The sequence below is a fragment of the Canis aureus genome, chromosome 16 (genome assembly GCF_053574225.1).
Source record: "Canis aureus isolate CA01 chromosome 16, VMU_Caureus_v.1.0, whole genome shotgun sequence".
Classification (NCBI taxonomy): Eukaryota; Metazoa; Chordata; class Mammalia; order Carnivora; family Canidae; genus Canis; species Canis aureus.
In genome coordinates, this window is record NC_135626.1 from 49,632,615 (window position 1) to 49,658,718 (window position 26,104).

At 47.9% G+C, this 26,104-nt stretch overlaps 1 protein-coding gene, 1 long non-coding RNA gene and 1 other non-coding gene across 4 annotated transcripts in view; 1 reads left to right on the forward strand and 2 right to left on the reverse strand.

Annotated features, from left to right (window-relative positions):
• The window catches only part of MRC2 (mannose receptor C-type 2), a 54,348-nt gene that overhangs the window by 25,573 nt on the left and 2,671 nt on the right, over positions 1-26,104 (reverse strand). The window lies entirely within an intron of this gene.
• On the reverse strand, positions 2,400-2,506 carry LOC144287279 (U6 spliceosomal RNA). Its single transcript, XR_013355122.1, has one exon. It is a non-coding gene; the product is annotated as a U6 spliceosomal RNA (small nuclear RNA).
• On the forward strand, positions 17,261-23,108 carry LOC144286859 (uncharacterized). The gene is made up of 3 exons (XR_013354783.1): positions 17,261-17,418; positions 20,169-20,311; positions 22,073-23,108. It is a non-coding gene; the product is annotated as an uncharacterized LOC144286859 (long non-coding RNA).

Here is a 26,104-nt window from a genome sequence, read left to right on the forward strand (position 1 = left end):
CAGGCACCCTTGGCTTGGTACTTTCTTGTCTCAATGCCCTTGCATGGTTTCCTCTGCCTGGTATTTGACTTTTCAAAACAGTCATATATTTATTATTTTTTTTTAGACGTATTTATTTGAGAGAGAGAGAGAGAACATGTGCACGAGTGTTTAAGCGGGGGGGGGGTGGGGTGCAGAGGGAGAAGCAGACTCCCAAGGTGGGTTTCAATCCCAGGACCCTGGGATCATCTTCTAAACCAAAAGCAGATGATTAACCGACTGAGCCACCCAGGTGCCCTAAAGTCACATCTTTAAAAAGGCCATTCTGAGTTAATCTAAAGCAGCCACTCAGTTACTCTCTATCATATTACTTGATTGTAGTTCTCCTCACAACATTTATTATTATCTGATATTTTTTTCTATATCTGAGTTATATCTGAGTCTTTGTCTACTGATTATTTTTTTTCTCTTGATTATGGGTCACTTTTTTCAGCTACCTGCAGGTCTAGTAATTTTTGTTACATATTGGACATTGTGGATAATGTTCTAAAGAGTCTGGATTTTTTTTATTGCATATGAGATGTTGTGGGTGACATGTTACAGGGAGTCTGGATTTTTTTTTATCTTCCTGAAAAGAATGTTGAGTTTTGTTCTGGCAGGCAGTTAAATTACTGGTGGATCATCTTAATCTCTAGAGGCTTGGTTTTAGGTTTTACTAGGGTGGGGTTGTTTTGGTTTTGCCTGTAGTCTTAGGGTGTGGCTGTTAGCCTTGGGTTTAATCATAAGGTGAGACCCTTTTGCAGTTTCAAAGGAAAACCTTAGGCAGTTATCAAGCTCCTCTAACTTGGTGGGAACTTGAATTCCAAACACTGTTCCCTCAGCACCAGGCAGCATCTGAAACCTCCGCCTCTTTGCTGCTGTTTCCTGGTGGGTTTCTTATAGCCTCATCCCGCCCAGACACAGTTTAGGAGTTGCCAAGGATTTGAGAATTTGTAAGAGAACACTGTTATGGGTTCTTTCTTTCCAGGATTCTTCCTCTTGATTTTTAGCTTTTCTGGTAGCCCCAAATGTTGGCCAGTAAGATTGCCACTTTCTGTTTGAGGTCCTCAAATGGGGCAATGCTCTCAGGGGGAGACACTGCTTAATTGAAACTCTCACCACATCTGCTTCTTTCCTTTGGGAGATTGTTTCCTCCCTGGCATCTGGCTGTTTTTTGATTGCTCTCAAACCACTGTATTTTATATTATATCCTTTGTCTCTAAGTACCCTTGGCCAGAGACTTAGATTGGTGCCAGCAACCCTGCCATTTCCAGAAGCAGAACTCATTTTCTGACATGCTTCTATTTTGTGTGTCTCTCCTCTTGTTTATAAGCCCCCAAGGACTCTCTCGGTCTTTACCACTGCTGTGTCCAAAGCACCTATGACTCTGCCTGACACATAGTGCTTCATAAACACTGGATGAACACATGAATTAATGAATGAATGAATGAACGAATGAATGAATCTCCTGCCTAGGTAACAATCACAATCAATCTGCCAATCTTTCTGTTCCTTGTCCCAGCTGCTAAATTGATTTTCCTAAAACATAGTACCTGCAGCTTCCTCAATGAGTGCTCAAAACACCATGGATAGGCTTATGGGGCAGGGACATTAGTTGCTGTATTCTGCAACAACGCCAATTGGGGGGGGGGGGGGGCGGAGACCTCGCTGCCCCCTCCTCTCAACCTGCTTCTTCCCTTCCAGTTGTCCCCTGGAACCGTAAACTGTCCCCATGACTTGATCCAGGCCTGCCTGAGCCTACTCTAAGGACTGGCTATCTGATTCTCAGAAACTCCCCTCCAGTGAGGACAGTCAGTAATAACCGAAAGTGGCCCTTGGCAGGGGGTAGGAAAAGGGCCTGAGACCGGAAGAGGAAGAAAACCGTGCTTGCTTTTCTAGATTTTTCTCAGAGATGGGATTGGACAATGCAGCCCCCAAACGTCACAGGAGCCCACAGCAGCCCAGGGGGATAGAACTCTCACTCCCCTCCAACCAGAAAACCCACATACGAGCTGAAGCATTCCCACCAGGCCGCACAGCCAGAATAAGTGGCCAATGAAGGGTCTGAAAGAGGTCCATGTAAGTCAGGAGTGACAGTCCCAGGATCGGGCTGCCTGCCCCTCACTTGACAGATAAGGAAACTGAAGCTCAGAGAGGGGAAGAGATTAGGACACTGCAATACTGTTTAAGGCCTCAGTTTCTTCCTCTGTCACATGAATGGGGCTGCAAGTCCCCTTCTTCCTCTGAGGTCCTAGGTTCTGGGTTCAAATCCACAGATCTCCCTGGGGCACCTACTCTGTGTGTGGCACGTCCCAGGAAATGCCGGGGCCACGAAGAAACACATGGCACTGTCCTAGTGCCCGCCACGGGCACAGCAGCACATGAAGCCAACAAGTCCTTCACGAATTTGTGTCATCCTTGCGCAGGGGCCATGCTAATCTTCTCTGTATCATCCCAATTTTAGTATCTGTGCTGCCGAAGCTAGCGCTAGCTCGAAGCCAACAAGTCCTTAAAATCCAGGTGTCTGGGGGCAGAGGAGGGAGCTGTGCCTTCTGGGGGCGGGGAGACTCTCTGAAGATGCTGAGGGTCTGGAGGAGGCAGGGGTGAAGGATGCACATCACAGAACACCTTGGCAGCAAATGAGAAAAGAACAAGGAATTTGGGAGCAGAGGGGAGGACTGCAGGAGATCTACAAAGCAAAGGGGAGGCCGAGGGGGATTCATGGAGATAGATCTTGGGGACTCTGCCAAGCTGGGGGCCAGGGGCTCTTGGGAGAGCATTTTCCACCCAGAGCTAGGGGTGTGCCTGGACCCTCGCAGAAAGGAGGCTCTTTCTCCAGAGCCCAATGCAGGAAGTGATGAGCCTGGCCCTGGAGGAGGTGTATGTGCAAAGGGTGAGAGGGAAGGGCACAAAGGTGTTTCTGGAACAGACTGTGTTCTTCGCATCCCCGTGCTCAGCCAGCGCACAGGAAGCAGCACAGAAGCTCAGGGCGCAGAGGTCTGGTGCCCCCAACCTGGGAAGGACCCTCTGGTCTTCCCCACCCAGTAGCCTGAGGAGCATCGGGTGTCTTGGCAGGGAGTGGAATGCCCCTCACTAGGGTTGTGGTATGTCCTTCATCAAGGGCCAAGATGACCTGCATTTTGCTGGCAAGCACACCACGCCCAGCACAGTGCTGTGCACCAGGCTATGTGGCTCCTTAGGTACTTGTTCCGTGAATGAATAAATGAATGTATGAAACCGGGCAGGGAACTTTGCGTTGAGTGTATCCATCCAGTCACTCAACAAATTCGTATGGAGAATTTCACAGATGCCAGGCACGGTGCCAGGCGCCGAGAGTACAGAGGTGAGCAACAGAGACATAACCTGGTTCCTCCCACCATATGATCTGGGAGGCCCTGGGCTCTGCATGGAAGATACGGAGATGGTAACAGAATCCATGAACCTCACTGAACTGCCCCCTTCGTCTCTGGCCTTGGTTTCTGCTTGCCCGATCAATTTCCCATCCCTTCCTATTATTATTTATAATTTTCTGGGATCCCTGGGTGGCGCAGCGGTTTGGCGCCTGCCTTTGGCCCAGGGCGCGATCCTGGAGACCCGGGATCGAGTCCCACATCGGGCTCCCGGTGCATGGAGCCTGCTTCTCCCTCTGCCTGTGTCTCTGCCTCTCTCTCTCTCACTGTGTGCCTATCATAAATAAATAAAAAAAAATTTAAAAAAAAAATATAATTTTCTTGCACTGGGCTCTGGCTACGTGAGCGGGCGCGAGGTCTCACTCGTGGCCAGTAGTCGCATACATCCCCTGGCACAGAGATTGGGCATAGAACCCAAACAAGGCTAATCGGAGGCCTCCCCTGGAATATGTGGTTTTCTCTCTCTGTTGAGATCTTGAAACTGGGGCTGCCCATGGCCACGTTTCCTACCACGAGGAAAAGACCTTCCTGCTACAGGCGAGAACGGGGACACTACAGAGACACGGCTGAGCACTGGAAGGGGAGGAAGAGTGGTCATGCGCTGAACACTCAGTGCCAGACCCCGAGTTCCTGTGGCTCTTCCTCCAGCCTGTGGACCACTCTGGCTCATCAGCAGCCACATTTCCCTTTTGTGCTGACCTTGTGTGCATTGGGTTGCTGTCCTTGCAACAAAGAATCCTTACAAATACACAACCCTATGTCTTGGAGCTGGAGACTTTCTCCCAGCCTCCTTACTCCCCAGAAGCTACCCTTCCAGGATTCCCTCTGACCCTCAGACCTGCAAATGAGCCTCCTGGGCTCATCAGAGGAGGTGCCTGGAAGCCACGCCTTCACCCCATCCTCCTAATCACCCTTCTGGCTGCTCCCCCAGAGGCCTTCTCACTCACGCAGATGACAAGCACTATACTTGGTACTACAGGGGAATTAAACAATACGGCCTCTGGCCTCATGACATTTGCAGTGAAGCTCGGGAGGCAGAACTCACAAAGCAATCCATGAAATAGTGACAAGGAACACATCAGTGTGCAAGACTGCCAGGTCCAATTCATACTGCATGGCTGGTGGTGAAGGTGCTCCACAGAACAGATTTTCCAGGTTACTAACATATAACAAGAATCCTGCTGCAATGTCCACACTTCCTGGCTTCTCAGACATCCAGGTCATCACTCTGGTCATTTGTGCCTGTGCTCAGAGGTTTACAGCTATGTGTCCTACATTGAGTAGCCCCTGTCTCCTCCCTGCCTGCTGACTGTCACACGGCCTCTCTTCCTTTCCCATCTGCTGTAAGGTACACGCAATGCTTTGGTGGAGTCCTGAGGCTGAGTGCAGAGGCTCAGAAGTGTCTGTCTCTCGGGAGCAAACCTCTCAGCTGTCCCAGCAGCTTCTCGGGACTCAGTCCAGGAGCGAAGGCAGCCAGAGGTCTGACCTTGGATAAGACGGCTGCTCTCCATTACAAGTGCTAGACATCGTGCTGAAGGAAGCAGAGGGGAGGTTAATTCTCGCAGAGTGCCTGGCACTCAGCAGACTCTCAATGAAATCTGCTGAATGAGAGGCACGTCAAAGAAAAGCCCGAGAGGCACCCACAGGGACAAGAGCAAAGGAGGGTGTTCCACGGTGGGGGAATGGCAGGAGCAGAGACTGAGAACCCAGCAGTCAGCCTGGCTCAGCTCCTATGGACCAACTGCAGGGACTGACTGGGTTTGGTCCCCGAGGGCATGGCAGGGTGACCTCCAACGCCAAGCCTCTCTGTAGTTGACTCCCCTCCTCAGGCCTCCTCAGGCCTCCTCAGGCCATGCAGAGGCAAAGGGTCATCCCAGGGAGAGCCAGGGGCCGCAGGGCCACCAGCCAAGAGGAGCAGCTGTTTTCAATAAGCTGCTTGGCCCTAAGGCCAGGCCTGGAAATGTCCCTGAGTCAGCAGAAGCTGCCAGCCCCACCCTGTTGAAGGGCCAACCCTGGGGACCCAGCACCCCACCCTGCCCCACCTTCTGCTAGAGGCTCTATGCATGTCCCTGCACACATTGGACCTGTGTGGGGGAGGCAGGCCGGCCCTTCCCTAGCACAGGGCAGTTACAGGACAGGAGGGCTCAATGCCCTAACTCTGCAATATCCCCACCCAGATCCTGGCTCTTGCGGGCTTCTGTCTCCCCTCCACCCTCCAAGCTTTTCACACTCTCCTCCCTCCTCCCGACTGCCCCTGCATTCCAGCCAGGCCAGACTGCCTGCTCTCCGTTACTTAAAGTGCATGTGACTCCACTGGGCTCAGCCAGCGGCTGTCACACGGTCAGTGGTGTGTCTCTCCCTCCAGCCATGGTGAGCTTCCTCCATCACTTATTTCTGGAGATGCTCTTCTTCCCCCTTAAAATGTATGACATGCTCCGCTTCAGGAAGCAAAAGAAGGGTGATGTGAAGGGGTGGTGGGCAACAGGATGAGACATAAATTCAAATCCGGAAAGGCAATTTTCACCCTCCCCGCAACTCTGCGGGTCCCCTGGATCCCCCGGGTGGTGCCAGCTGACTAGGGCTGGCCCCTGGGGCTCCCTGGCCCCATCCCTCCACTCTCGGCGATTTCGTGGTGTTTGATCTCCCCCTCTGCTGACTTTTGTCTCCTCACACTAAAGCATCATAATCTTATCGTCCTGTCCTTTCCCAGGCTCCATCTTGTAGAATGAACCGGGGTTGCCGCCAGGCCGCGACAGAAGCGGTCTCCAAGGATCTCCAAGCTCGGGTCCTCCAGGCTCCGGTGCGGCTGGTCACTCCTAGGGAGCTCGTCCGCCCTTTCCCCAGCTCTCTGCGGCGCATCCCAGGGGCGGGCGACCCCTTCCTTCCTTCCCCCGGGGCGGGGGGGTGGTTCTGGGTGCTCGCCGCTGCTGCACCCCCCTCGGCCACGCACCCTCTTCTTCGGTGCACCGCATTTCTCGCCCACGAGCTCCCCTTTCGGCGCGCCCCCGACCTCGGCCGTGCGCATCCCCCTCTGCGCCCCCCCGCGATGTGCCCCCCGTCGGGGCGCCCCCTCTCGGCAGCGCTCCCCAGAGCGCTTGGGCGCCGGGCCTCCCGCCCCCACCCCGGCCGCGAGGTCAGCCGCTCCCCAGCCCGCGCGGCCCGCAGCCCCCGGCGCCGTCTGCTCGCCCGAAGCCAAAATAAACACGGCCAAGCCACTTCCTTCCCCAGGGGGCCGCTTTCACCGGGACGGGCGGCTCGGCCGCGGCAGGAAGCGCTTTCGGGGCTGCACCATCCAGCCCCACCGACGCGCCCGCGCCGCGCCGCGCCGAAGGCAGGACTAGGGACTGGGGCGGACGGGCCCGAGGCGCAGAGGTCACCGGCCCCCCGCGCCCCCGCGCCGCCCGGGTTCTGTCTGTCCGAGGAAGTCCCGGACGGAGAAGTTCATACCGCCTCTGTCAAGGGCCCCCCAACAGCGCCAGGTTGGGTACTCCATACCCGGCCGACTGGGGATGAATAAATAAAGGAGTGAGAGAAATAACTTATTAGGAAATTCTCAGGCAAATTTGGGGATAGCAATATTTTTTAAATTTAGTTTTGGGGGGCACCTGGTGGCTCAGTGGTTGAGCAGCTGCCTTTGGCTCAGGTCGTGATCCCCGGGGTCCTGGGATGGACCCTGCATGGAGCCTGCTTCTCCCTCTGCCTGTGTCTCTGCCTCTCTCTATGTGTCTCTTGAATAAATAAATAAAATCTCTAAAAAATAAATAAAATTTATTTTGGGGGCTCCCGGGTAGCTCTGTGGGTTGAGTCTGGGGCTCTTGATCTCAGCTCAGGTCATGATCTCAGGGTTGGTGAGATCCCGCCCCATATCTGGCTCCCTGTTCAGCGGGAGTCTGCTTCTCTCCCTCCCTTCCCACTCATGCTCTCTCTCTCTCAAATAAATAAATCCTTAATATTTAGTTTTGACCAAGTGGCTGCAGAGGCGTGTGCAGGTTGGGGGAGGGGGGAGTAACCTAAAGCTAAATCATTAGAAGCCTCCATGCTCACTGCACAAGCAACAGAAGTATGAATTTCCTTTGGCCCTTTCTCTGTTTCCCAATTTTCCACACTGAAATAATTTTTTATTTATTTTATTTTTTAAAGATTTTATTTATTTATCCACGAGAGAGAGAGAGAGAGAGGCAGAGACACAGGCAGAGGGAGAAGCAGGCTCCATGCAGGGAGCCCGACATGGGACTTGATCCTGGGTCTCCAGGATCACGCCATGGGCCAAAGGCAGGTGCTAAACCTCTGAGCCACCAGGGCTGCCCTGAAATAATTTTTTTAAATGTAGATACCCACTCACAAACTAGAAATGTGTAGAGAATTATGCTGAATGCAATGGTTTGTTTGCTAGAAATTGGTTTCAAATATAAAGGTTTGAAGGTTTGAGGTTTCAAATATAAACCTTCGATTTACTAGAAACCTTTTGTGAACAATTTCCAGATAACAGTCTTTCAAATAATACTTGAAATACGATTGAGATTTCCATTCCACTGCACAAGAGGACCTTACTGGCCTCTGTCTCTGGCCTCTCCATGTGCTGGGTGTTTGCCTGGCATGGTCTGGACTCAATAAATGTTTGTCAAGTGACAAAATGAATGTGAACCGAGGATCTTAGAATTCATCTCGTCAATCCTCTAGAGTAGTAAAATCAAACACAAACCAAGATCAGACTTGAAAATTCCCTGTGCAGACAAAACCAGTGTAGTCATACGAGCAAAGCTTAATTTAGCTTATTGGCAACACAAGCAAAGCTAACCTGAACTGGATAAATACTTATGTCTCTGAAACATCATAAGCAAAACTTAAATGGATCTCCAAAATTGATATGAGGTAACCACAAACCAAGTCCCTTTCTTCCTTCCTTTCTTTCTTTCTTTCTTTCTTTCTTTCTTTCTTTCTTTCTTTCTTTCTTTCTTCCTTCCTTCCTTCCTTCCTTCCTTCCTTCCTTCCTTTCTTTCTCTTCCTTCCTTCCTTTCTTTCTTTCTTTCTTTCTTTCTTTCTTTCTTTCTTTCTTTCTTTCTTTCTTTCTTTCTTTCTTTCTTCTTTCTTTCTTTCTCTTTTTTTAAAAGATTTTATTTATTTACTTGAGAGAGAGAGAGCGAGCATGAGCAGAGGGAGAGGAAGAAACAGATGCCCCGCTGAGCAGAGAGTCTGATGTGAGGTTCATTCCCAGGACCCTGAGACATAACCTGCGCTGAATGCAGATGCTTAACCGACTGAGCCCCCCAGGTACCCCCAAGTCCTGTTCATTTAAAAAAATTTTAATATTATAACTAGTCACTGTGAAGAATAAACACTTACTGCCTCCACACCATCTAAGCTGCTTTATAACAATCTACCGGAGAGCCTCATTCCATGTTTTGGTTTGAATGCTCCAGGTTTATAATCTGTTTGGGGTGTGCACAAGAAACTTTTACTAATTATACTTCAGTGATTCATTGGCTTTACTTCTGCTGTCTTCTGAACCTTTGACAAGAATGTGGAAACAGAAACATAGAAAGCTTCAGTGACTTGTCCAAGGATCCTTGTCCTTGTCCATGACCTTTTCATTTGAACTAAAACTTGTTAAAGTCCCAACAGCACAATGCCAGGATTTGCTTATATAGGAGGATTGTGTACTTTATTGTCTAATATTGAGAATGTAAAGAGGAATTCACAATAATTACACCAGTGGAACAAGCTTGAACCAGACCTATCTCATGCAAACTAGGACTTAAAGTCACCCTGTACTTTAAGAGACACAAATAATGATGACGTTTACCATGGGGTTGCTAGGTACCAGTGCCAGGTTCCAAGGCTTTCTCGTCAATCCTCAGAGCGACCCTCAGAAGTAGGTAAAATTCCCATTCCATTTGACAGATGAGGAAAACAAGGTATTAAATGAGAGACCAGACATCTTGACAACACAGTGGATAAGGGGCAGAGCTCAGATGGGAGCCCAGGAGGACGGGTTGCAAAGCTGAGCACCAAACAACTGTTCCAGGTGCTTTGTATCGATAAGCCACAGCCGAGTTATATTTGGTCTTCACAATGTGCAAAAGAAAAGTGAGCCAACATTTAAAACTCAAGAGATTGGGATGCCTGGGTGGCTCAGCAGTTGAGCATCTGCCTTGGGCTCAGGGCGTGATCCCGGGGTCCAGGACTGAGTCCCACATGGGGCTCCTGAGGAGAGCCTGCTTCTCCTTCTGCCTCTCTCTCTGTCTCTCATGAATAAATAAATAAAATCTTAAAAAAAAAAAAAAAACTCAAGAGATTTCACATAATAAAAACCTGGATTTCCAGTTTCTCTTGGGAAACACCAGGAGGCCTGACAACACTGAGCCAGTGTGCCCATAGGCAGCCAGTCCCCATTGGGGGGTGGAGCTACTCACTGAGATGGGGCTCCATAGCTTGCCACAGTTCCCACCCATCCCTCTTGTAAGCCCCTCAGCCCCCACCCCAACACTGAGGTGAGATGAGAGAGGCCGTATATTATCATGCCTCCATGACTTTTTAGCAGAGAGGAGAAACATTCTATCTCTATCAAGAATGACCAGAGGGCTGTGCCTATTTCAAAACCAAAAATAAAAAGGGGGGAGGGTCCTCTAAATGAGGCTCCGCAGGAACCACCATGTCCCTGTGACATTCCTTTCACGAGACATTTCTGAAATAAAGCACACCAGGATTCTGAGAAATCATGACACGTTTCATAACAAGCTCTTCCTCTACTCACTGGCAATTTCTTGGCCTTCTGACCTGGCAACATCCAAGGATGACTTGTTTGGTTCTAAGAGCAGAGCATGGCACTCTTTAAAGTTAACTGAGTTTGGAATCTTTTAGCTTGGGAACCTTCAGGATCTCCCTAAAACTACACGCTGGAGATTAGACACTTGCTGACTTCTACAATGACAGGCCAACAGGACCTTACACCTCCTGGAGGTGCCACAGTGGAGGGGTCAGGAGGGGAGCTCCGGAATCTATACCCACCCAGGTTCGAGTCCCTGTGTGGGTCCCGGGACCAGCTGCCTCACTTCGAGCCTTGTTTGGGGAGGACACTAATGAGGCCCGTCTTCTGGGTGTCTGGGAGAATTCAGCAAGAAAACACTTCAAGATGCTCTGTACCTGGTAAACAGTAATGGAAGGCCAGTACTACTATTTGATATTTAAGCAAGAGCTTTAGTCCTGACTGGCGCTGTGAGCTCAAGAATCTGTTTGTTTCACAGCAGAGAGCCTGGGAACCAGGCTTAGCAGACACTGCTATCTGGATGAGAGGAAACGATAAGAGGAAATAAGGCCAAGGACTTGAGTGTTTAAGCTGGTCTTCAAGAGAATTAAAAGAAAAATAAATTCACAGTCCAGATGTGGAATCCTTCCCCCAATTCCCATGGGTACCTTGGCAACTGCCATTTGCTTCTGGCCTTTGGACTTCTGTATCCCTCCCCAGGTGTGCCTGGAAGGGAGATGCAGGAAGAAGAGTGTGCCAGGGCAAAATGTGTGTATGTGCGTGTGTGTGGGTCTCTGGGAGAGTCAGGGCAGCGTGGGGTGTGCTCTGCTCCCTGCCACATCCTGGTTCTGCAGAAATAAACTCCAAGGCCAGTTGTAAAGGAAAAATGAGGTCAGAAAATAGGCAGCCAGAGGGGAGAGTGTGGAAGGAGGCCGGATAGCGCCTACACTGCTTGGCCTGGCAGGTGCAGGACAGGAGCGCAGAGGCTGCATGAGATCCTCTCTGGGGCTCGGGTAGTCATGCAGCTCCATGGTCCCTTACCTACAAGAAGGACCAGAGGATGGGAAATCTCAGACCTAGCCTGGGAGTTCGAGTTCTGTCATTACAATCTAAATGACCTTAGGGGACTCTATTTTCTCACCAGTAAACTGAATTATAAAATACCCTCCTTGCCTCTTCACAGACTCCTGGGGAGATCTCCAGGGAGAGGACTGGAATACTTATGTGATTCTTTTTGGGTCTGTCTCCCCCATTAACCAGTTCCTTGAGAACAGGAGCTGTGTCTCATCCATGTGTCTCCCTGGTGTGGGACACACAACAGGTGTTCCACACGTGTCTGCTGAGTTGAATTGGACTGGGGGGAGGGAGGGGTGGAAACCAAGCTGCACTGTGTCCTGTGGGTAAGGGCTTAACATCCTCTAAATTATACCCTCCTTTAAAACTGGTCTACGTATAGACAATGAACCGAAGGCAATAAAGGAAACACAAAATTATTTGTTGTGCCAGGAGGTTGGCATTATACATAACTTTTGACTATATTATTTTTTTAGACTTTATTTATTTGACACAGAGAGAAAGGGGGAGAGAGAGAGAGAGAGAACATAAGCAGGGGGGAGGGGCAGAGGGAGAAGTAGGCTCCTCGCTGAGCAGGGAGTCCAATGTGGAACTCAATCTCAGGACCCTGGGATCATGACCTGAGCCGAAGGCAGATGTTTAACTGACTGAGCCACCAAGGTGCCCCTCAATTATATTACTGTAATGTTTCTAGAACAGATAAAACCAAGGGAAGGGAGACACAGGGGTTCTTAAGATCTTGAAGAAACCAAATCTTTCTATATTTCCCACAGAACCTGATTCAGTGCTCAGTGTTTGTGAATTTAACTTGTTTTGCCCTGGACAGACACAAAGGGTCACATACACAACACCTGATTCCCCACCTCCATTTGTGACACTACCCAGACCCACGATAACACACTAGGCCTGACCTACAAAGGAATGTCTGTGCTGGGCCCCTCCAATTACTTCTCTTTCCCCACCCATTCACTCCCTTTTCCTGATTTCTTTCATACACTTTTTAGAACCATATAAAAAGAGTACTGCTCCCACAACCATCACTGATATTAATTGAAAATCATGGCGTGGTTAAGAGACCTTAGGTTTTAGATACAAGGCTGGGTTTGAATTCCTGCTTTCAAACTAGTCATTTGACCTCTTCATCCTTCAGTGTTGTCATCTGTTCAGTGGAGAAATGGTTAGCATGGGCTAGGAGCCATGCTCAGTGCTGCCCACCAGGAAGCTGGCAGGACTGGGTGAGACCACGGATGGAAAGGCCTCATCAGCCTGCCTGGCAAAAAGTGAGCTCGTGGTTGTAGTTAGCAACCTATGTAGTAATAGGAGGGTAACTTTCCTGGAGGAGAATTTGGCAATATGTGTCAAAAGCCTTCAAAAGCTTTTGAAGCTCTGACTCCTAAATGCTCTGACTCCTAAATTCACTTCATAGGAATTTAACTTAAGGAAATAATTAGGAATCTATGCAAAAATTTAACCACACAGCATTATTTGTAATAGCAGTGACTGGGCGGGGAATGTCCAACAATATGGTGTTGACTAAGTTACCTGAAATACACTCATGTGATGGAACACTATGCAGACAACAGAAATACACCTTTAAAAGAGAATCCAGACATGGATAGAGGTTCATATTCTAATTAAACAAAAACCAAATGCGGGGGTGCCTGGCTGGCTCAGTTAGAAAAGCATGCAATTCTTGGTCTTGGGGTTTTGAGTTCAAGGCCTGTGTTGGGTATAGAGATTACTTAAATAAATATTAAAAAAAAAAAAACCCGAATGTATAATATGATCTCCTTTCTATTTTCTTTTAAATCAAGGGAAATCTAGAACAATATTTTTGCTTTCTTGTTCTTGAGTGTCCAAATTGCCTGAGGAGGAATGCAAGTGCTCAGGCCCTGCAACAGAGCTACTGAATTAGAACCTCAGGGTAAAGGAATATCTGGATTGTAATCAACATTCCCAGGTACACACGAATTCTAGAACCACTGTATACACACTGTCAACAGTGGTTATCACTGACTTATGGGATAGCTGATTTTTTTCACTCTTCTTTGCATTTTTTTTTAAGATTTTTATTTACTTATTCATGAGAGAGACAGACAGACACAGGCAGAGGGAGAAGCAGGCTCTATGCAGGGAGCCGGATGTGGGACTCGATCCCGGGACTTCAGGATCACACCCTGGGCTGAAGGCGGCGCTAAACTGCTGAGCCACCCGAGCTCCCTCTTCTTTGCATTTCCTACAATGAACATGTTTGCTAATTTAAAAAAGATTAGAGAATATGCGTGTGCGTGTCTATCCTTTGTTTCAAACTTAACCCTAAGTGACCTCAACTTATATGTGCAAAGTTCTAATTAAACTCAGCCTATCTGTAAAGGGAAGTTAAAGGAATGAATCAGAAGAGATGCTCCCCAAGAGAATCTATAGATGGGAGACACTACACACCTAGTCATGTGCCAAGGAGTAGAGACCCCTAACAACAAAGAAGCTGGGTGACTCCAGAGGCATTAAACTGATGCGAATCAAACCACCTTCCCACCTTGCATCAGGATCCCCATTAGTCTGCAGGTCCAATGTGCTAAGATGCATACAGGGGTATCCATAACAATGAAATGAGAAATGACCCAAATGGCCAATAAGGGATAAGTTATGGTACATCCATACAATGGAATCCTATCCAACCAATAAAAGCATTGGGTGGAAATATATTGATGTATGGGCACATGAAAGAATGTTACAAAACAACATGAAAACATGTCAAGTTTCATAAAGGAAGAGGAGTGGGAGGGAAGGCAATTTGAACTTTTTGTTTTTAGATTTTGTTTATTTTAGGGAAAGAGAGCAAGGAAGAGGGAGGAGAGGCAATTTGAAATTTTTTTTAGATTTTGTTTATTTACTTGAGAGAGAGAGAGAGAGAGAGAGAGGGCAGCCCCAGTGGCGCAGCGGTTTAGCGCCGCCTGAAGCCCAGGGTGTGATCCTGGGGTCCCGGGATCGAGTTCCGCATCGGGCTTCCTGCATGGAGCCTGCTTCTCCCTCTGCCTGTCTCTGCCTCTCTCTTGTTCTCTCTGAATAAATAAATAAACCAATCTTTAAAAAAAAAAGAGAAAGAAAGAGAGAGGTCCTGTGAGTAGTGGGAGGAGCAGAGGGAGAGGCACAAGCAGACTCTGTGCTAAGCACGACATGAGGCTCAAGACCCTGAGATCATGACCCCAGCTAAAACCAGGAGTCAGAAGGATACTCTCTAAAATGTTAACAGTGGTTGTTTCTTAGTGATGAGATTTCAAGTAATTTTTCTTTTTTGGTAACTTTTCCTATTATTGGGATCCCTGGGTGGCGCAGCGGTTTGGCGCCCGCCTTTGGCCCAGGGCGTGATCCTGGAGACCCGGGATCCAATCCCACATCGGGCTCCTGGTGCATGGAGCCTGCTTCTCCCTCTGCCTTGTGTCTCTGCCTCTCTCTCTCTGTGACTATCATAAAATTTTTTTTCCTATTATTTTAATTGTATGCTATAAATAAGCACAAGTTTTTATAATCATGAATAAGTTTTTTTTTTTTAATTTTATTTATTCATGAGAGACACACAGAATGAGGCAGAGACACAGGCAGAGGGAGAAGTAGGCTCCATGCAGGGAGCCCGATGTGGGACTAGATCCCGGGTCTCCAGGATCAGGCCCTGGGCTGTAGGCAGGTGCTCAACTGCTGAGCCACCCGGGCTGCCCCATGAATAAGTATTTTTTAAAGTGATCTCTATGCCTTATGTGGGGCTCGAACTCATGACCCTGAGATCAAGAGTCACATGCTCTAGGGAGCCAGCCAGGCTCCTGCAAATATATTCTTATCTTGAAAAAAAAAAAAGGAATATTGTCTTTTTGTAGCCTCATTTAAGTTCACTTACTGAAGCTTTCCACACATTTAGATGTGCTGCCGAGGGCCTAGGGAAGGCAGGAGAGTTAGAGAAGATGGGGGGAGCTGAAGGGTATTGTCATGAGCCTTCCCATGAAGGCAAGAACCTAATCTGACCCCAAAGGGCTTTCTATACCTTACTAAAAAGACCACACGTGTGGAGGGCAGGAAGATTAAAGAGACATTTCCCACATTAAAAAAAAAAAAAGTAAGATTTTTTTATTTTTAAGTAATCTCTACACGCAATCTGGAGCTCAGATTCACAACCCTGAGATCCAGAGCCACAGGCTCTGCCTACAGAGCCAACCAGGTATACCCCAAATGAAAATGTAAAGTGAAAAATAAATGTCAAGAAAAACGTAAAATGAAAACAAATGGCAAGATATTTGTAAAAAACACGGCAAGAAGCTTATATTAATCAATGAGCAAAATATAGATATCGTGAAAATTTTAAGCCACTAAGATCTGAAGAGATGATGATCAAGGATATGAACACGGTTGACAAAAAAAAATAGTCATGTCTAATTGGGCTATGGGACATCTTTACTAGCCCTTGGAATACTAGTAATGGCCCTATTTGCTGGATCTGAGCACTGGTTACATGGGTGTGTTCAGTTTGTGAAAACTCATTGAACTGAACATTCCTATGTTCATCTCCCTGTACTTAAAGATTTTAAAAACAAGGGATTGATAAGCACAAGATTCAGGACAGAGATTGGGTTGGTGGGAACGAGGAAGACAGGAGAGAAGCACATAGCTAAAGGGAAGTATTGCAATGTTCTGTCTTGGATTAGGTAGCGGGTTCACAAGATACTTACTACTTTTCTTTTTAAAGATTTTACTTATTTATTCATGAGACGCACATAAAAGGCGGAGACATAGAGGGAGAGGCAGGCTCCTTGTGGGGAGCATGATGTGGACTCATCCCAGGACCCTGGGCTCACGACCTGAGCTAAAGGAGACGCTCAACCACTGAGCCACCCAGGTGCCTCTCAATGTTCATGTTTTTTTTTTATTTTTTTAATTTTAAGACTTTATCTGTTTATTCATGAGAGACACACGGAGGGAGGGAGAGGGAGAGAGAGAGAGGCAGAGACACAGGCAGAGGGAGAAGCAGGCTCCATGCAGGGAGCCCGACGTGGGACTCGATCCCGGGTCCCCAGGATCACGCCCTGAGCTGAAGGAGGTGCTAAAGCGCTGAGCCACCAGGGCTGCCCAGTTCATGATGTTTTAATCAACACTTATTAATTTATAAAAGGCGGCCTTGGAGAGAACCAAACAAGCCCGCATTGCATCCCTGGCTCTGCCACTCACCAGCTATGTGATCCTGACTAAATTTCTCTGGCTCAGTTTCCTTATCTGTGAAATGGAGTTACGGGAGGCTTAAAACCGTATACGTGGGACTGCCCAGCACGGACTCCGACAGACCTTACGCACTTCTAGTTAAGTATTAAGCGCGGCCTCCACTTCTTGCACAGTGTTATAGAGAAACATCAGGAAACTTTTCCAAAGCAGAAAGCCTTCCAAAAGCCCTGCTCCCTAACTTCGGCGCCTTTCTGATTCGCTCTCCAGTCCAGGACAAACGTATGGCTATTGAGTGCTTACAGAACTCAGTTAAGTCCCCCTGCCCCTTACCCCTCTGCGAACACTGCACTTAGGTTAAGTGCGAGGCCGAGAGAAGCAGGCTGGCGTCCGGGGGCTGCTGAGGTCAGGAGCGCCGGGGCGGGTCTCCGCCGCCGCACCGCGACCCTCCGGGGGCGCAGGGAACCCGCCCTGGCCCAGCTCCCGCCGGGGCTCCTCGCCTGCAAGCGGGCAGGCCCCACTCCAAAGAAAAAAAACCACCCACAAAACAAAACGGGAGGAGCGGGCGAGGAGCGGCGGGGAGCACGGCCGCCAGGGTCCCAGTTCGCGGGGCCGCCCACCGCGCTCCCCTCCCGCGCTCCGCAGCCGCTGCCAGGCCGTCTCCGCCCCGCGCGCCGCAGCCGCAGCGAGCTCCCCCGGCGCCCTGGCGCCCGGCCGCGGGGGAAGGGCCGCCCTCCCAGCGAGCCTCTGATTGGTCCCCTGGAGTCACGTGCTGCAGGCGGGCCAATTACAGCGAGGGAGCCGGGGAGCGCCGCTGGCGTCACGTGGCTCGGCGAGCGGACCGCTGCCCCCGGCCTCCCCATTGCGAGCCGTGCAGACGTGTTCAAAGGGAAGAAAGGCCTCATCTGGAGTCACACGATGCAGTACAGTACAGTAAACTACGACCTGTGCCTTCTCTTCGTTTTTCGCGTATGTGCTGCCGAAGCGAGCTCTGTAACTTCGGCTCAATTTCGGTGTGACTTTTCTACCAATTTTGTCTATATACTCAGAATACAATAGATGTTCATGTACATCCATGATAAATATGCGTAATTTATACGTATATGTGTATGTGATATATGCAGGTACATCACACATCTATACAAACGTTTTTGATTCTTTTTGTACTTAACATTTCAGCAAAAGGATTTTTGTCTCCAAAAACTTTTCTAAGAACCGTTTTAGTGGCTGTATGCTATTCCATGAGGCCATCTAATCTACCGCGTTTCATCTATTCATTATTAATAGCCTTCAACTTATAAAGAGGTTTTTATCACGATACAGAACATGGGGTTACTTCGATCTTTGTGGGCACTATTTTCAGGGTTGAAAATGGTACCTTGTTTGCTGGCAATTTTAAACATTTCCCACAGGCTGGTTAGACATTGCTACTTCTCTTCTTGGTGAACTCTGCTCACGGCCTTTGCAGTCTTATCTATAACGATTTTAGATACCTGAAAACTACCGGAGATTCCTGTCTTTCCTCATTGGCTTATACGAGCTTCTTGCCATAAACACTACACAGACCTCTTTTCCCTGGTTGTTCTTTTTAATTCTCTTTAAGACCCTTTCTAGCCGGATCCCTGGGTGGCGCAGTGGTTTGGCGCCTGCCTTTGGCCCAGGGCGCGATCCCGGAGACCCGGGATCGAATCCCACGTCGGGCTCCTGGTGCATGGAGCCTGCTTCTCCCTCTGCCTATGTCTCTGCCCCTCTCTCTCTCTCTGTGTGTGTGTGACTATCATAAAAAAAAAAAGACCCTTTCTGGCCAAACTTTTCCCACTAGTGGCAACCATTCTCCTGATTTCAAACAGCATAGTCTCTTTCTTGTATTTAAAAAAAATGTATTCATGAGAAATAGAGGGAGAAGCAGGCTCCCCACAGAGCAGGGAGTCCAGATGCAGGACTCAATCCCATGATCCTGGGATCATGACCTGAGCTGAAGGCAGGTGCCTAGCCGACTGAGCCACCCAGGCACCCTCCTGTATTTTGTATTGATAGGATCATATGGCATGAGCTCCCTTGCATCTGGCTCAGTGTTTGTGACCTTCATCCACACTGTTGCATGTGGTTGTGGATTGTTCATTCTCATTGCTCTGAAGATTTTATTTTTATTTATTTGAGAGAGAGAGAGAAAGAGAGTGCCCATGCGTGAGTTAGGGGAAGGGCAGAGGGCAAGGGAGAAGGGAGGGGCAGAGGGAGAGGGAGAAGCAGACTCCTCACTGAGCAGGAAGCCCAATGTAGGGTTCGATCCTAGGACTCAAGGATCAAGACCTGAGCTGAGAGAGTATTATGCTGAGTGAAATAGGTCAATCAGAGAAAGACAATTATCATATGGTTTCACTATATGTGGAATATAAGAAATAGGGACCATAAGGGAAGGGGGGAATCTGAGTGGTGAAAAATTAGAGAGGAAGACAAACCATGAGAGACTCCTAACTCTGGGAAACAAAGGGTTGCAGAAGGGGAGGAGGGTGGAGGAGGGTGGTGGATAGGGTGATTGGGTGACAGGTACTAAGGATGGCACATGATGAGATGAGCTCTGGGTGTTATACATTGGCAAATTGAATTTATTTATTTTTAAAGCATTTTATTTATTTATTCATGAGATACACAGAGAGAAGGCAGAGACACAGGAAGAGGGAGAAGCAGGCTTCTCGCAGAAGCCTGATGTGGGACTCGATCTTGGGCCTCCAAGATCATGCGTCCTGGCAAATTGAATTTAAATAAATAAATAAATAAAAAGACTGGGATCCCTGGATGGCTCAGCGGTTGAGCGCCTGCCTTTGGCCCAGGGCATGATCTTGGAGGCCCAAGATCGAGTCCCACATCAGGCTTCTGCGAGAAGCCTGCTTCTCCCTCTTCCTGTGTCTCTGCCCAACAGCCCCCCCCCCCCATGTCTATCATGAATAAATAAATAAAATCTTAAAAAAAAAAAAAAAAAAAAGACCTGAGCTGAAGGCAGGCGCTTTAACCAACTGAGCCACCCAGGTGCCCCTCATTGCTCTATACTATTCAATTGTGTAGCGCTCCCATAATTTATACCTTCTGTTGATGGGAATTTGGGTAGTTTTCAGTTGGGGCTGGATTTAAGTTTGGGGCCATTATGAATAGAGCTGCTGTAAACAATTCTGCTTTTCGGTTACTTTTTAGTTGTTCCTTCCCTTGTTTTAGTTGAGTTCCTTAGATTACCTACTAAATACAAAGGGGCAAAGGGATCTCTTATCTTTTTAGTGATCTGGTAAACAACCTGAATCAGGTGACCAAAGTTAGCTTTACCAATAGGGAAACGTACTTAATGTGATACAATGGAAAGGACATGGCACGACCCATGTACATTTCTTTCCAAAACTGTTTAACATGAATGTATTGAGTGAACATCAGATAAATATGGACTGTGGACATTCTACAAAACAACTGGCCTGAAGTCATAAAAAATGCAATGCTGTAAAAGACAAAAAGACCAAGTAACTATTCTAAAATAAGAGACTGAAGAGACAGGACACTGAATTGGATCCTGGATTGAAAAAACAAACAAAAAACCAAACAGCTGTAAAAGGGTATTATTGGGACAACTAGAGAAACCCAAACATGGACTGCATATTAGAAAAAGAATTGTTGTATGATAAATATATGTAATATATATATATAATATATATATTAAGATTTTATTTTTTTGACAGAACAAGAGAGAGCACAAGCAGGGGGCAGAGAGAGAGAGAAGCAGTTTCCTCACGGACCAGGGATCCGGATGCAGGGTTTGATCCCAAGACCCCGCGACCACACCCTGAGCCAAAGGCAGACGCTCAACCACTGAGCCACCCAGGTGCCCTCCATGTATCTTTTCAATGTGTATTTTGTTTTGGCTATTATAAACAGTGCTTCCGGGCTCTTTCTAAACTGCCATTGCTATTACACCCTCAGAGCCTTCAGAGAGGTTAAGCATCTCTGGGGTTATACCAGGAAATCCTTTCTCAGGGACTAAGACTGACGACAAGCCTGTTTCCAGTTGAATTCCTACTTGCCCTGGCTGGTCTCACTCAGGGCTATTCTCTCTCCTCTCAGACAGGTTCCTGACCCCACATCTGAGATTTCAGAGAGGTCTATGGCTCCCATCTTTCTTTTAATTAACTTAAAAACTACACCTGGGGACTCCTGGGTGGCTCAGCAGTTAGGCGTCTGCCTTTGGCTCAGGGTGTGATCCTGGAGTCCTGGAATCGAGTCCCACGCTGGGCTCCCTGCACGGAGCCTGCTTCTCCCTCTGCCTGTGTCTCTGCCTTTCTTTCTGTATATTTCATGAATAAATAAAATCTTTTAAATAAATAAATAAGTAAATAAGCAAATAAAAACTGCACCTAAAATGGAATTAGTAAACATTTGACTCTATTTATGCTGTTCCACATTTTGGGGGAGATTACTTTCAAAATGCAACTTCAGGAAGGCAGAAACCATGCCCACCTTGTTCACCATGGTGTCCTCAGCACCAAATACTATTCCTGGTATACTGTTAGTGCTCAGGAAAACAACCAAAACAGTTGAAGTGAATGAATGAAAAGATGAATGTCAGTGTCAGGCATGCATCTCCACTTGTTACTGGTATGTGCACATTATTTTCTAAGATTGCCTTGTGGTCATGAGAACTTGCCTAGTTAGATTTCCGTGTATTGACATTAGCTATTTGTCACTTTGAGCTACATAAATTGTCATATTAAGATATCTTTGCTTGCTTAGCCATAATTTTATCATCTGGCATTTAAATGCTTTCCAGTTTGTTTTGCTGCTATAAATAGCACTATTAAGAGCATTTTTTTTTTCCTCCTTGGGATTAGGGCCTTATAAATTCCCCAAAGTGGAATTACGAGGTCAAAGGAGATGAACTCTTACATAACTAGTTTCTTACATATCGTCTGAAAGACTGAATCCTGAAAAACGGCACCAATTTACAGTGCCGTAGTCATACATACTGATTTCTTCTGAGCTCGGCCAAGATTAGGTGTTCTGTTTTCGCTAGTTTAATTATAATTTAAAGAGAATTAATTCCTTTAATTTCTAGTGATCTTTGCACTTCCCACGTGACAACTTGCCATCTGAAGTTCCTCAGGTGTGATCAGCTATGAATTGAAATTAAATTTTTAATGATAATCCAGTTGTCCAATGACATTTAAAAGTAAAGATTCTTTTCCCCATCACTGTGTTGCTTCTGGTAGATCTCCCATTAAGTTCTTACAATGAGTTTAAATCTACTTCTGAAATTTATTCTAGTCCATTGAATGTTTTGTTCTGTTTAATTCAGTGATATATGTTTTTCATGATTGGGACATCATCTAAAACTCTGGAAGGACAACTCTCCTTACTGTCTTTCTACTACAACAAAATATTCACATCATAAGAAAAAAAGTTTGTAATCAGATGAGGCCGATGAACTTATGGGGGCAATCATTTTACAGTGTATACACATCTCAAAACATTATGCTGTATACTTTAAACTAACACAGTGTTATAGGTCAATTAATTATACTGCAATAAAACTGGGTGTGGGGGGGTGTCTTTGGAACACTTGTCTGTTTTTTCCTCTTTGTTTCATTAGGTTCTTCCTAAATGCCACTGTATCCAAGGTGCTGTGCTGTACTGTAAATGCCTGTCCCAGAGTCTAGAGAGGGAGGAAGTGGCTCCACCAGGCAGGTGAAGAGCTCTGGAAAGGAAAGGCTTCTGCGAGCTGAGGGCAACTGGAAGGCCTCAGGTCTGAGCTGGGGCTCTGATCTGAGGAAGCAGGAGCTCCTCGCAGGGAGAAAGGCAAGAGCAGAAGCTTTGCTGGGCAGAAACTTAGCTCAGAAGGCCTAAAATTCTCAATTCTAGAAATTCAGACTTTGTTCTGCTGAAGATTAAATCTGCCTTTGAGGAACAATTGTGGCAGCAGTGCTGGCTCTGGATTGAGGTTGGAGGGGAAGACAGGAGGCAGAGACCATGGACACACACTGAGTGACAAAGGCCAGAGGAAGAGAGAATTTTCAAAAAGTGTCCATCCTTAGGGAAGCAGTTTTTTGTACAGCCTTTTTTGTACATCCTGAGCGCTATTAAGGATGCAGCAGCTCTGTAGCCTGTCATGGAAAGATCCGCAAGAATATTATAAAATAAACATTATTTTGTAGCATTATACAGTATAAAATAGGGTCCCATTTGTGTAAAAGAGCATTTTTGTGTGTTTGCATATTATAAAAACCAGAAGATTATGTCATGAACTGCTGACAGGGGTTACTACAAGCTGTGGGCTGAAGGGAGGGAGGACCTCAAATTGTTAACACTTTACTCCCGTATGGTCTTGCTTTCCACTGAGCATGCATTCTCCAAACTGAGGTTATCAACAGCACCCACCAGGCTGCAAGGTGAGGCCCGAGGAGGGTCGCTGAAATTAGTAAGTAGGGGGCCTAGTTACTGTGACCAGCAGGAGAAAGCACCCTATAGTGACCTGGGGTCAGGGAGCAGCTCCGGGAACTGGCTAGGCTTTCACGCAGTCCAGAGGCTAGGAAAACTCCTCAGTTCCGATGAGGTCAGCTAGAGAAGCTTCATGATGAAGGGAAGTGAAGAGGGAGGGTGGCAAGTTGAGGGGTTTTGGAGCAAGAACAGTGGAGGGTAGGGTTTTTTTTCTTCTTTAGGACTTATTTATTTTTTAAAATATTTTATTTATTCATGATATATATATATATATAGAGAGAGAGAGAGAGAGGCGGGGGGGGGGGGGGGGAGAGAGGCCAAGACACAGGCAGAGGGAGAAGCAGGGAGCCTGACGTGGGACTTGATCCTGGGTCTCCAGGATCACGCCCTGGGCCGAAGGCGGCGCTAAACTGCCAAGCCACCGAGGCTGCCCTTCTTTAGGATTTAAATTGATGTTCAAGAAAAGGGAAAAGTATGGTTACTTTTAGGCACTTATAGTAGTTAGTGAAATGTCACCAAGATGTAACATGCTTTGCTTTGACTTAAAAAAAAAAAAAAATGCTGTGGTTAGGACTCTGTATGTTGAGGACTTTTTTTTTTTCCTTCACATTTGAGTCTCTTGATATTCAAGTTCTCTCTACTAATAATAAAAATAGCAATAATTTATACTAGTTGCTAAGAAATTACTCTACCAGGCATGCATCTCATACACATATTATCTCATTTTTGTGTCACTCTTACAATACGCCTAAGGAGGGGGTATTGTTTTATCTTTCCCATTTTACAAATGAAGAAACTTGAGTCTCTACAGCTGGTGAGTGGCATTACCTCAGTCCTGATTTACATTTCTGGAGGCCCAGAAAGGAAGCAGGAACATTCCTGGCCACACCACACTCCTGCCTCAGTCTACACTGGGGAGCACCACATCCGCTTCCCCTTCCAAATGCTCTCTGGAGATGCCACCCCAGGAAAGGATGGGACATTGGCTTCTTGTTTTTCCCTATAGGAAGGAGCTTGTCCAAGCTCAGGATTAAAGCTCATCACTGTCCTCCTAGAGGTGATCCCAGAGAGAGCAATAAGGAGAGGGCCCCTCCTCTATGCTGGGGTTTATCCCTGAACACAGGGTCTCGGTACTGGTCTCCCTGTAGCACAGCTGAGTCCAAGGCAGTGACACCTCTGTGTCCTTCTCAAGATCCTGAGTCTTGGAAGGAGGGCAGTGACAGCTAGGGAGGAAAAAGAGAAGGGCATCCCTGGCAGAGGAAGTTGTGGACAAAGGCCTGGGGCGGGTGGGCAGGGAAGATTCAGGGGAGGGGGGGTAGAGTGGGTGAAGGAGGACGGGGGGATGGTGTGGGAGCCAGAGAAACTGGGAAGGAATTAAGGTTTCTTTCTTTTTTTTTTTTTTTCTCTTGGAGTTAAGGTTTCATAGCCATCATATAGCCACACAACCAGAGGAACCCAAGGATGGTAGGGCAGGGCAGAGGTGACAGAGAGCATGGGTCCTGCCAAGCAGGATGGGAGGGGTCTCTGTACAGTCAAGGGGCCAGGAAAGGAGGGGGAAGAGCAGGAAAGGAACAAATCCCTGGAGTTCCCCCATGAGGCCACATGTGATGTTTGGGGGCCAACCCAATCTGTCCTCTAAGTGGCCGAAGCTGGCTGATGCTGACAGGTCCCCGGGGTCACAGATGCCACGATGCTGCCTTCATCCAGCTGGCCTGTTTACAGACACCACCCCTAGCTAAGGAGTAACGGGGATCTGCAGTGCCCAGGGTGAGATCCAAGAGCTGCGTCACCACTGCCATGGCCCACCCCACCCAGATTTATAGGATCCAGTCATGGGAAGTGGCCCCTCCCATCTGAAGGACCAAACAGGAAGGGACACTTCCTGTCAGCAATACCCAGGGACCCCCCCAGTGGACGTATAGGCTGAGGTGGGCTCAGAAGGACAGGCCATCATCATTCCCTGCTGGCTGTGTGGCACAGGCTCATCAAAGCAATGAATGAACCTATGAATCCCTGACCTTTGGGAAGCTGGGGTGCAGGGTAGGATTGGCTCTTCCACCATCAGGCCCCTTCAATCACAGGCTTATGGATGTCTCCTCAGAGGGGGCACCTCACACATCCTGAGGATGCTGAGCAGGGCTGGGTCCCTGTGTCTTGGGCCTGGTGGGACCAGGAGAGAAACAAGCACCCTAACAGCCAGAGTATAAACAGAGGGTTGCCCACTCTACCCTCTTCCTAGGGCTCTTTTGAGGAGGACACAGCAAGAGGATGTTCTAAAGGGCTTAGTGCTATTGGAGAAAAACTCATCAAGCAGGGTTTCCCAGCCTTGCCTGTATCTTTGCTGTGTTTGACTCTCAAAGACACAGTAAGGTCTGGTCCTGAAGTGTTTGGGCTCAGTAGCCACACCTGAGTTTAAATCTGACTTCTCTCACCTTTGAGTGGTGTGGCAGTGTGATCTTGAGCAAGTGTCTTGATGCCTCGCATCTGCTGACTGCCAGTGTGTAAGATGGGTGGCAAGGCCCTCCCAGGGTTGAGAGATACAAGAGCTGTTGCCTGTAAAGCACTTGGCACAGTGCCCGGCACATGAATAACAGTGGCCGTTGCTGTTACCACTTCATCCCTCCACGGGGGGCTTAAATTAGTGGTGAATCCAAATGAGTACTCTTCTGAGAATTTAATGGTATTTCTGAAATCATCTCATTGGCCCAAATCACTGTACTTTGCAAGCCTCAAAAAGACAAGGTTTCTCGAACGTGAACAGATGGGGACAAAGACCGGGGCTTCCTCTTTCCCGGAATGCATCCTCACCTTGTCCAGGTGAGCCTGGGGGAGGGCCGGGTCCCAGCACCGAGCACAGCTCAGCCAGGCACCAAGCCGGTCCTGACAGCCCACAGAAAACCAGAGGGTTGGAGCAAGAAGATTGGGTTTTATGGGTGGGGTGGGGGGGTGGTTAGGAGCCTCTAAACTCTGACTCACCAGGAGCTAGGCCGGAAATGCAGGCCGTTTGTCTGGCTGACTGGCAGTAGCAGCAAGTACCTGCTGCCTTTCAAAAGGAATGCCTCCCTGCCTGTCCTCTAGACAGTAGCGTCTGTCCCTGCAGGAAGATCTCCCAAGGTCTTTTCACCCCTCAACTTGGACGCCTGATCCCCAGGGCTCCCAGCAACCCTCTTCCAATCTGTACCCCAGT